Genomic DNA, 12,976 nt, shown 5'->3' on the forward strand with positions numbered 1-12,976 from the left:
AAAGTGTTTGGAACAAAAGAAAAGATTATTACAACTCTAAAAAAATTACAAGTAAATAAAACAAGAGGAATAAGAAGAAAAGCAATAGAAGAAATTGTAAGAACAAAACAAAGAAAAATCTCACTTACACAACCTAAGTGAAGAGTGTTGGGGATCACCAACTTGAACAAGGTTTAAAACCTTTATCCAAAAGCTTATTTCCCCGTAACTCAAGCACTAAGGGATATCTCTCAGATATTGGAAATGCTTTCTGGAATTATCAAGCCTCAAGGTGTTTCTAGCCAAGTGCTCTAATGGATAGAAATGTTGTGTCTTACAAGTGAGCTATAGGCTCCTATTTATAGAGTTTAGAGACACCCTTTGAATTCCAAATTCCACCAACCCCCATGGCTGTTACCAATGTTTAATGGGATTAATATGGAATTAAAAATGAGATTTGGGAGTTATTTGGGTTTTTTGAGCCATTCAACAAAGATTGAAAAAACTGAAAAAATGATCAGTTTTTAGCCTGTGGCCGCGGCCACTAGCCTCTGTCCCATAGGCCGCGACCACCAACATTTAGTGGCCGCGGCCACCGCCCATTTTCAGTACTAAAAAATGTGCTGTTTTTCCAAACGGTTCCAAATCCTCCCAAATGATTTTGTAACTCCCAAAACACATTATTGGTGTTAAAATCATATCTCTAACAGCCATATCACATATGGCTTTATGAAATTCATCTCAATATTGTGTAACAACAAATTTACACAATAAAGGGTAATATTTGGAAGTTACAAATTTGTAACACCAAATATGTTACATTATTTGGATATATCTCATATATCTAAATATTGTAACTCTCTATTATATGTTACAATATGTGACACTATTTGTCACATTTATTTAATCTAAAACATTATATTATAACATAATGTAATATTACATTATATTATAAAATAATATAACACTGTGTTATTGAAAAAATTTCTTAAGACCCTTATGAAGAACAATCCAAGGAGCTGGCAAATCTTGATCGTGAATGGGCAAGTGAGAGCCAAGATGGAGTGAGATTTGGAATGGGTTCCGAGTGTGGAGTGGAACGGATTGGAGCTTGGAGAGAGGTGGTGAGATCGGGTGGTTGTGATGGTGGGATGGGTGTGTGGGTTCGTGGGGATGTGGTCCGAGCTGGGTGTCGAGTTAGGGGGTCAGGTGGGGTCGTGGGTTTATGGGTATAACTGGATTATATGTGATTTAATGATTAAACCCATGTTATATGATTATTTGAATAACTGTGATGCATGACTATGTGAATTAGTATGCATGTAGGCCCTGATTAGGTTAGAAGGGCATAATTGTAATTTTGGCCCGTTGAGGGCATAACTGTATATATTTGTGATAAATTGTCGAGACCACACTATTATGTGGATATATTTGTAACCTGTGACTCGAGACGATCCTAATGAGCGGTTCAGCGAAAAAGTCACGGCGGGGATTTATGCCCGGCTTGGGTCGAGCCTGGGGGTATTTATGGGAATTTAGAGAATATATTGGAGCTTATTTTGATATTGACGAACATAACTGGTGATTAGTTAGGTGTCGAGAAGTAAGCGGTAAATATTAGAGACGTTCGAGGAATTAACGGGAATTGGGTGAAATGACCAAAATGCCCCTAGGTGGATTTAAAGGCTTAGGGATAAATGGGAGGGAAAATTGGTCATTTGGATTATAAGGGATAAGTAATATTAAGTTTTATGTCTTAGTGGAATATGTAGTAGGTCTTAGAAGTCTGAAGGAAAGAAAGAAAAGAAAAGGAAAAGAAAAAGGGAAATTGGAAGTCTATTTCTCTCTCTTTCGGTTGGAGGTTTCTTCCTCAATTCTTGACGGAGTTTGGAGCTAAAACTTAGAGGGAGTCTAGGCAGGAGCTTGTGGCTACGGTATTTGCTCTTGCTTGAGGAATTAGCAAGGAGTTAGCAAGAGCAATCCATCCACTTGAGGTAAGGTCTAAGGTTGTTTTCTTCAGTTTCTGGTTTTATGTAAGCATGGATTGTGAGCTGAGTTTTGATGGGGAATTCTAGGGAGTTGAGGCTGAAGCTTTGAGGAGGTGAAGGCTAAGCTAGTGTGGAGGATAACCTAAGTTGAGCTCATCCATCAAAGGTAAGAAACACTGGTTTAAGTTTTGTGAATTCTGTGGTTTTTGCTGAGATTTAGAGCTCTAGGATCAGCCATGGTGAATTTTGTGATTTGGAGTGCATATGATAGAGTTTTGTGTGGTTGGGACTTATGGGTTGAGTGGAGGATGTTGGAAGGCTTGCTTTGACGTTTGGTTGAGTTTTGAGTAGGTTTGGCTCGGGAAAATTCGAAGGAGAAAATGCTGTGCAGGGCTGTACTGTGACTAGCGCAACAACGCTAGTCATTGGGCGCTGTAGCTCTAGGCGCTGTAGCGCTAGGCGTTGAAGTTCCTGAGCCTTTTGGCTCTGTTTGTAGCGCTATAGAGCTCTCCTTAGGGCGCTGTAGCGGTACCCTGTTTCCAGAAAGGGGTTTTTGGGTTATTTCTAAGGGTTTTTGCCCAGGGGTTTGGGGTTTGATTCCACCACCCCGTTTGGTGGAATTAGGGCTTTTCGAGGGCTCGGGATTGGTCTTGAGGTTTGATTCCACCACCCCGTTTTGGACTTGAGGTTTGGTGATGATTCTTATCTATGGATGTGACTAGGTGTACGTTAGGGCTCGGACGGGATCGTGCTTGAGGATCAAATTGAACAAAGTTAGCGAATCTAAAGGTAAGAAAACTGCACCCGGTTATGTGTTTGTGATGGGACTAAGAGCTCCCTATATCTGTATGATGTCATAGATGATATTATGCCATGGGACATGTGATAGACGGCCTAAGGGTGCCGTAAATTATACTTGCGCACAGGGCGCGACTCGGTCACTGGTAGCCGAGGACAGCTTAATATTCACTGAGCTCGGTTTAAGCGGGCCGAGTCAGTGGGATAAATAGAGGGTCCGGCCTAATGGCGTTAAACCTAGTTATCATATGTGAATTGATTACTGATATGAAATGATATACTTGGTATGTTGAATACTTGATTAACATGAATGCCTAAACTGTTAAGTACATGCTTATGCGGTCTGAGTTATCTGATTTTCTGATGAATGATTGTACTCTGTTATTGTGCTTTCTTGCTGGGCCTTGGCTCACGGGTGCTACGTGGTTCAGGTAAAGGCAAAGGCAAGATGGACCAATCCTCTGATGGAGAGCTATGGGGCTGAATGTACATGGTCAGCTGATCGGCCGCCATGGCCGAGGAGTGGAACAGTACGAGGAAAGCCTATTTGTCTGTTTTTCCTTAGAGTGGCTAGAAACTGTAGTTAAATCCTAAAATTATGTAAACAGTCTTAAACTTATTACTTTTGGGATCCCATGTAAAAAGAAAATGTTTATCTATAAGAAATGCAGCTTTTGAGACGAAAATCTTTTAACCCTGGTTCAATTATAGTTTCCGTAACACGTTTTGAATTAAACGACTTGATTAGCAAGTCTTGCACCTTTATAAACACACAATGTGACGGCCTTGGCTATCCAGAGTGTTACAACTTGGTATCAGAGCTTCCTAGTTTTAAGGGTTCCTGAAGACTGGATGGACATGTACATTCCCCGCAAAGGACAAGCTCGACTCATGGTTTGGTAATTGTGTATACATGACTATATGTTTAAATGATCTGAATGAGATATGATTATTGATATCTGCTTGATTAATAGGGAGCATAAGATACTGATAGGGCCTGGCCCTTGACTATTGCATGATGATGATGTTGAGGCATGCTTATTAGCACTGCTATGTATGTGAATGAATATATGGATAAATATTTAAATAATTGGATGAACTGTTATATTTTGATTGTTTGTGAATGTTTGGAGTTCTAATGGTGGATCATGAAAGGATTATTACCCTGTCATCATAGTCTGATTGCCGAGTCGTTGATTGCAGATTGACTTGGATAATTATGTGTCCAAGAAAATCTACGTGACTAGCCGGCAATAGGTCTGAGACTAGAGATGATGACCAGGGCCAGGCCCCTCTGCCAGTCCCTGAGAACTGGCAGCAGCTTATGGCAGACATGCAAGCTCGGCTACAAAGCCAGGACTAACATATCCGGATTCTGCGGCAGTAGGCTCCATCAGGGAGTGTTGCCCCCATTGTGCCACCTACAGTGGTACCTGTTGTGCAGCCAGTAGAGGTTGGGAATAGATGGGAGCCGTTGTATGAGCGGTTCATAAAATAACAGCCCACGATCTTTGAAGGAGGACCTGATCCACTGAAAGTTGAATAGTGGATGACCATGATTACTACCATTTTGGACTTTATGAGGGTAGAGGGACATGACAGAGTGGCCTGTGCCACATATATGCTGAGGGAGGATGCCCGAATCTGGTGGGAGGTGGCATCACAGACCAGAGATGTTACTGCTTTGACTTGGGAAGGATTCAAGGACTTATTCAGTTAGAAGTATTATAATGTTGCCATCAGGGCAGCGAAAGTAAATGAGTTCGTGGGGCTGATTCAGGGCAGCATGACCGTTACAGAATATGCCCTAAAGTTTGATAGACTTGCGAAATTTGCACCAGACCTTGTGCCTACCAATGCAGCTAGGAAGGACAGGTTTATTAGAGGCCTTAATGCTATGATAACCTGAGATGTGAGGATTACAATAGTACCTAGAGGGACAACTTATGCCTAGGCTGTAGAGAAGGCTCTTACCGCTGAGGAAGCAAAAAATAAGATATGGAGAGAGAGTGCAGCAAGACGGGAGGGCCACAGGGCGGTGCCTCCATATTCTGATTCTAGTAGGGGCGGAGGCCCCAATGATTCAAAGAGGAAGACCCCTGATGCTTCGACCATTCCTGGTTCTGATAGGAGAGGTCGGGGTACTTAGGGTGGCCGTCAGGGAGGCGGTGATACATGGAGGACTTATCCTGAGTGCACAAGGTGCAGAAGATGCCATCCGGGCGAATGTCGGCCTAAGGCCTATTATGTGTGCGGGGTGGTGGGACACCTCAAGAAAGACTGCCCAACAGTGAAGAAGGGAGATGCGGGGAAGGTGGACAGCTTGAATCCAGCTCGAGTGTTCACCTTGACGCAGGCGGAGGCCGAGGCTAGTCCCTCGGTAGTGACAAGTCAGCTTTCTAGCGCTGGCTCTCTTTTTACTGTATTGATTGACTCTGGTGCTACACATTTGTTTGTTTCTAGTAAGGTGATTGATAGACTGTGTAGACCTAGTGAGTATTGTACTTCAGGGTTTGGGACTATTTTGCCTACAGGGGAACTGGTAGTGTCTAGGAGGTGGATTAGAGCACTGCCAATGATAGTTGACGGTAGAGAGTTGTCAGTAGACTTGATTGAGTTGAGTATGGAGGACTTTGATATGATTTTAGGTATGGATTGGCTGGTTAGATATGGGGCTACCATTGACTGCAGGAAGAAGATGATGACCTTTGAGCCAGAGGGCGAGTGTAATGACCCAAAATCACTAATATGGCTTAAGGGCCTTGACTAGTGTGCCAGGAGGGCATAATTGGCTTATGTGTGAATTTATTGATTTAATGCATGATTACATGATAAGCATGCTTGTATGATTATATGAATGTAAATGTGATTAAATGTTATATCTGTGAGAACCACATTATTATGTGGGTAGATCTGTAGCGTGCGACTAGAGGCGATCCAAGGGAGCTAGATAGCAGGAAAAGTCACAACGCGACTTAATATTTGACTTTGGATAAGTCAGGGGTATTTTAGGTATCGAGTAGTTATTTAGACTATCGGGTTATGGAAATAAATATATGGAGATATATTTGAGGTTAGGAAGTCTAGGCGGGAATATTGGGGAAATTTACCGTTTTTCCCTCGGGGATGTTTACGGTACCCCGAGCCTCGGGATTGACTTAACCGACTAGGATTAGACACCATACAGAATGGCACCAGCTGAGTTGAAGGAATTAAAGATACAGTTGCAGGAGCTTCTGGATTTGGGATTCATCAGACCTAGTTACTCACCATGGGGTGCTCCAGTGTTATTTGTTAAGAAGAAGGACGGGACGTTGAGGATGTGTATAGACTACCGAGAATTAAACAAATTGACCATAAATAATAAGTACCCTCTACCAAGGATTGATGACTTGTTCGATCAGCTACAAGGAAAGACGGTGTTCTCAAAGATTGATCTACGATCTGGTTATCACCAGTTGAGGATCAAAGATGAGGATATACCAAAGACAGCCTTTCGGACGCAATATGGGCACTATGAGTTCTTGGTCATGTCTTTCGGTTTAACCAATGCCCCGGCAACTTTTATGGATTTGATGAACAGGGTGTTCAAGGACTTCTTGGATCATTTTTTCATTGTCTTCATCGACGACATTCTAGTATACTCCAGTTCAGAGACAGAGCATGAGCAACATCTTCGACAGGTTTTACAGAGGTTAAGGGAGCATCAGTTGTACGCCAAGTTTAAGAGGTGTGAGTTTTGGTTGCCAGAGGTGACTTTTCTTGGGCATATAGTTGGAGCAGAAGGGATTAAGGTGGATCCGTCCAAGGTAGAAGCACTAAGAGATTGGCCGAGGCCAAAGAACGCCTCGGAGGTGCGGAGTTTCCTTGGGTTGGCAGGTTATTACAGATGGTTCGTAAAGTGGTTCTTAAAGATTTCTTCACCAATGAAAGAGTTGACGAGGAAGAATCAGAAGTTTTTTTTGTTAGAGAAGTGTGAGAACAGTTTCCAAGAGTTGAAGCGACGACTTATTTCTGCACCTGTGTTGAGTCTCCCTTTGGAGGAAGGAAAGTTTGTGGTTTACTGTGATGCATTGAGGATGGGGTTAGATTGCATGCTGATGCAGAATGAGAAAGTTATAGCCTATGCATCGCGGCAACTGAAGGAGTATGAGCAGCGGTATCCTACTCATGATTTGGAACTGGCGGCAGTGGTATTCGCACTGATGGTTTGACGGCATTATCTGTATGGGGAGAAGTGTGAGATATACACTAACCACAAGAGTTTGAAATATTTCTTCACTCAGAAGGATCTGAACATGAGACAGAGGCGTTGGTTGGAGCTGGTTAAGGATTATGATTGCGATATCCTTTACCATCCAGGGAAGGCCAATGTGGTGGCAGATGCATTGAGCCGGAGGGGCCCAAGACAATTGTTTAGTTCCACCCAGATCTCGAGGGAGTTGGCAGATGAAATGACCAGAGCAAGGATAGAATTGGTGGTGGGCCAGTTAGCTAATATTACCTTGCAGTCGACCCTGCTAGAGAGGATTAAGGAGGGACAATTGGTGGATGTGCAGTTGTAGGAAGTTAGGCAGCATGTTTTAGCGGGGACAGCTAAGGATTATTCCGTCTCTGAAACCGGTATGCTTCGATACCAGGGGCAGATTTGTGTTCCAACAGATGAGAGGATCAGACGAGAGACACTGTATGAGTGTCACACTACGCCATACTCGCTTCATCCGAGTACCACAAAGATGTATTAGGACCTATAGACATTATACTGGTGGCCCGGGATGAAGAAGGATGTGGTGGAGTATGTGTCTAGATGTTTGACATGTCAGCAGGTAAAGGCTGAGCATCAGCGACCAGCGGGACTGCTTCAGCCTTTGGGTATCCTAGAATGGAAGTGGGAGGACATTACGATGGATTTCGTGGGAGGACTACCCAGGACAGCGAGACTTTGTAACTCAGTGTGGGTGATAGTAGACAGATACACCAAGTCAGCTCATTTTCTGCCAGTGAAGTCGACCTATACAGTGGAATAGTATGCAGACTTGTATGTGAGGGAGATAGTTCGTCTCCATGGGGTTCCAAAGTCTATTGTGTCTGATCGAGATCCTATCTTTACCTCTAAGTTTTGGGAAGCTCTGCAGAGAGCTATGGGGATCCAGCTGATGTTTAGCAAAACTTTTCATCCTCAGACTGATGGACAGTCTAAGGGGACGATTCAGGTGTTAGAGGACATGCTTAGGGTGTGTGTGATTGATTTCGAGGGATCTTGGAGTAAGTACCTACCGTTGGTTGAATTCTCGTATAACAACAGTTATCAATCCACGATTGGAGTGGCTTCTTATGAAATGTTATATGGGAGAAAGTGCAGATCACCCATTCATTGGGATAAGATAGGTGAGAGGAGGTACTTAGGGCCATATATGGTTCTGAAGGCCAATGAGGCTATTGAGAAGATACGAGCCAGAATGCTTGCTTTGCAGAGTAGACAGAAAAGCTACGCTGGTCCTAAGCGTAGGAATGTGGAGTTCCAGGTTGGGGACCACGTGTTTCTGCGAGTCTCACCATTGAGAGGGGTGAGGAGATTTGGGGTAAAGGGCAAGCTGAGCCCTTGGTTTGTTTGACCTTTCTAGATCCTGGAGAGGATTGGACAGGTGGCTTATACGTTGGCCTTGCCACCGTCACTGTCAGGAGTTCATAATGTATTCCATGTCTCCATGTTGCGAAAGTATGTTTTAGATATAACACATGTGCTAAAGTATGAGGATTTGGAGTTACAGACAGATTTGTCCTATGAAGAGCGACTTGTTCATATTTTGGACCGGAAGGAGAAAGTTTTACGGAATAAGAAAATTTCGTTGGTTAAAGTGTTGTAAAGAAATAGCAAGGTCGAGGAGGCGACCTGGGAGTTAGAGACAGCGATGCAGGATCAGTATCCTGAGCTATTCAGGTAAATTTCGAGGACGAAATTCTCAGTAGGTGGGGATAGTTGTAACGACCCAAAATCAATAATATGGCTTAAGGGCCTTGATTAGTGTGCCAGGAGGGCATAATTGGCTTATGTGTGAATATATTGATTTAATGCATGATAAGCATGCTTGTATGATTATATGAATGTAAATGTGATTAAATGTTATATCTGTGAGAACCACATTATTATGTGGGTAGATCTGTAGCGTGCGACTTGAGGCGATCCAAGGGAGTTGATAGCAGGAAAAGTCACAACGCGGCTTAATATTTGACTTTGGATAAGTCAGGGGTATTTTAGGTATCGGGTAGTTATTTAGACTATCGGGTTATGGAAATAAATATAGGGAGATATATTTGAGGTTAGGAAGTCTAGGCGGGAATATTGGGGAAATTTACCGTTTTTCCCTCGGGGACGTTTCTGGTACCCTTAGCCTCGGGATTGACTTAACCAGCTAGGATTAGATTAAGTTAATAAAAGAAATGGGAAAAAACACAAACCGACCTCAGCTCTTCTTCTCTCTTCTCTTCCTTCTTCTTTCACTTTCAAGAAATCACAGAAATTCTAAGGGAAAAATTCAACTGGAAATCTCTGTGATTGAGCTGAATTCATGAAGGTTTAGCTTAGTACTCAGTTAAGGGACACCCAACCAGGATCAAGGTAAGAATTGAGTTTTTTTTTGGGAGTTAAAATTCTGAGTTTTGGCTGAATATTGAGGTGTTTATGGTTTTCATTTTTAAGGATTGAATTAAGCTGAGAAGCTTTGATTTTAGCTCAGGAATTTGTCAAGGAAGTGGTTCAGCAAAAGAGGTAAGCTTCAATTCGTAATTCAGAGGTTTAAATTCTAGTTTTGCATGACTGGTTTTGGTGTTTTGAGCTGTTGGGTTTCAGAAATCAAAAATGGAATTTTAGTAGGTTTTTGGGCTGGATTTCTGTTGGGTTATGTTGTTAGAGTCATGTTAAAAGTCTTGTGATTAATGGGTTTTGAATTAGAGAGCTTTGGGATGGTTTTGGATGAGGTTTAGATGCTAGAAATGGTGAATTTTCTGGGCATGAAGGGAAGGATCGCAGCTTTGTTCTAGAGCGTTGCAGCCCTAGGATGCAAAGGAGCCAGGGAGGCTCGGCCAAAGGGAAGCGCCGCGGTGCGTGTTCGCTCTCAGGGAAGGGGCTTGGCTCTGTTTTAGGGGCGGGCCGCGACTAGGCTTCAAGGGCCGCAGCCCTTAGGTACATTCTTGATCATTTGGGGATTTTAAGCACGGGAATCTAGTCTAGGGTGCTCGGGATCGATTTTGCCACCGTGCTTGGTGGAATTCGATGTCCCGTAAGCTAGTTTTGTATTCGGAAACCCTTATTTGAATATGAATGAAATCCAATACCTTGGTTGTGACTAGGTATTAAGGCTAGGGCTCGGGAACAGATCGTGCTCGAGGAGCGTCGCTCGTAATCAGTGAACGTAAAAACTAAAGGTAAGAAAACTGCACCTGGTTGTATATCTATAATGGGACTAAGGGTTCCCTATTGTGTATGCTTGAAAGAATGGTATTATGCCATGTAAACAGTGAACCAACGGCCTAAGAGTGCCAAGGGTTACACTAGGGCACAGGGCGCGGCTTGGCCATTGGTAGCCTAGGACAACTTATTATGCACTGAGCTCGGTTTAAGCGGGCTGGAGTCAGTGGGGTAAATAGAGGGTGCGGCCTAAGTTGTCAGCCCTGACTATTATATGTTCTGATTATTATGAGACCTGAATGTTATTTGTAATTAGTTGCATCTTTGATTCTGAGTATGTGCTAAATGGTCAATGTGGAATATTTGATAATTAATCGTACTTAAAGAAATTACTTTCTGTTATTATTGTTTGTGTTGCACATTATGTTTTCTTGCTGGGCCTTGGCTCACAGGTGCTACGTGATGCAAGTAAAGGCAAGGGCAAGCTTGATCAGCCCTGACTTGGAGAGCTCTGTGAGCTGAATGTACATGACCAGCTGCTCAGCCACCACGGTTGAGGTTTAGGCGGGGACGTGAGAACCAGAAATGTCTATTTTGCCTTAGTATGGCTGATAGCTGTCTATGTTTTGGAGATTCTGTAAATTAACTTTTAAACCCTACTTCACTTGGGATCCCATGTATATAAAACTGTTTAATTATATAAAGTGAAACTTTTGAGACCAAAACCTTTTTAAACCCTAGCCTATACATGTTTAGTGACACGTTTTTAAATTAATGACTTGATTAGCAAGTCATGCACCTTTATAAGTACACAGTGTAGCGGTCTTGGCTCTCTAGGGCATTACAGCGTGGATCCCTTTATTTTTGTGGGAGCGGTGCATGGACCCCGCATACCCAGGATATCGACATTGAGAGCCAAAGATCTGTTACAAGGAGGGTGTATATGTTTTCTGGCTAGTGTGGTGGATACTATCAGGGTTTCGCCAGCAGGACCGGAAGACACCAGATTGGTTTGTGAGTTCTTGGATGTGTTTCCTGAGGACTTGCTGGGGTTGCTGCCAAGTAGAGAGATTTAGTTTGTCATTGAATTGGCGCCAGGGACAGAGCCAGTGTCGAGGGTACCATATAGGATGGCGCTGGTAGAACTGAAAGAATTGAAGATGCAGTTGCAGGAGCTTCTGGATTTGGGGTTTATCAAGCCTAGTTACTCGCCATGGGGTGCTCCAATTTTATTTGCGAAGAAGGATGGGGCTTTGAGAATGTGTATAGACTATAGGGAATTGAACAAGTTAACTATCAAGAATTAGTACCCCCTACCAAGGATTGATGACTTGTTCGATCAGCTGCAAGGTAAGACAGTGTTCTCGAAAATTGATCTTCGATCTGGTTATCATCAGCTGAGGATCAAGGATGAGGACATACCGAAGACAGCCTTCCGAACGAGGTACGGGCACTATGAGTTTCTGGTCTTGTCGTTTGGTTTGACCAATGCCCCAGCAGCCTTCATGGACCTAATGAACAGGGTGTTCAAGGACTTTCTGGATCAGTTAGTTATTGTCTTCATCGACGACATCTTAGTGTACTCCAGTTTAGAGGAAGAGCACGAGATTCATCTTCGATAGGTTCTGCAGAGATTGAGGGAGCATCAGTTGTACGTCAAGTTTAAGAAATGTAAATTTTGGTTACTAGAAGTGACATTCCTTGGACATATCGTGGGTGCAGATGGGGTTAAGGTGGGTCCATCTAAGGTAGAGGCAGTTAGGGATTGGCCGAGGCTAAGTAACACCTCGAAGGTGTGGAGTTTTCTCGGTCTAGCGGGTTATTACAGACGGTTTGTGGAGGGCTTCTCGAAGATAGCGGTACCGATGACAGAATTAACACGGAAGAATTTGAAGTTTATGTGTCAGAAAAGTGTGAAGACAATTTCCAAGAGTTGAAGCAACGACTTATTATTGCGCTTGTGTTGAGTCTTCCTTCGGGGGAAGGGAAGTTCGTTGTCTACTACGATGCATCAAGGTTGGGTTTGGGCTATGTGTTGATGCAGAATGAGAAGGTCATAGCTTATGCATTACAACAGCTGAAGGAGTATGAACAATGGTATCCTACCCATGATTTGGAGCTAGCAGCAGTGGTATTCGCACGGAAGATTTGGCGACATTATTTGTATGGGGAGAAGTGCGAGGTATACACTAACCACAAGAGTCAGAAGTATTCCTTTGCGCGGAAGGACCTGAACATGAGACAGAGGCGCTGGCTAGAGTTGGTGAAAGATTATGATTGTGATATCCTTTACCATCCCAGGAAAGCCAACGTAGTGGTGGATGCATTGAGCCGGAGAGGCCCAGGTCAGCTATACAATTCCACCCAGATCTCGAGAGAATTAGCTGATGAGATGGTCAGAGCAGGGATAGAATTGGTGGTAGGCTGGTTGGCCAATATTAATCTACAGTCGACCCTGCTAGAGCAGATTAGAGAAGGGAAATTGGTAGATGCTCAGTTATAGGAAATTAGAGAGAATGTCTTAGCGGGAGTAGCTAAGGACTATTCTATTTCTGAGGTTGGTTTACTTCGGTATCAGGGACGGATTTGTGTTCCTGCTGAAGAGGGAGATCGTATGACTCCATGGGGTTCCTAAATCTATAGTGTCAAATCGGGATCCCATCTTTACTTCTAAGTTTTGGGGTGGTTTGCAAAAGGCTATGGGGACTCAGTTGAAGTTCAGTACAACCTTTTATCCTTAGACTGATGGACAGTCTGAGAGGACGATTCAGGTGTTGGAGGATATGCTTAGAGCGTGTGTGAT

Source organism: Humulus lupulus, chromosome 2, assembly GCF_963169125.1.
Source record: "Humulus lupulus chromosome 2, drHumLupu1.1, whole genome shotgun sequence".
Lineage (NCBI taxonomy): Eukaryota > Viridiplantae > Streptophyta > Magnoliopsida > Rosales > Cannabaceae > Humulus > Humulus lupulus.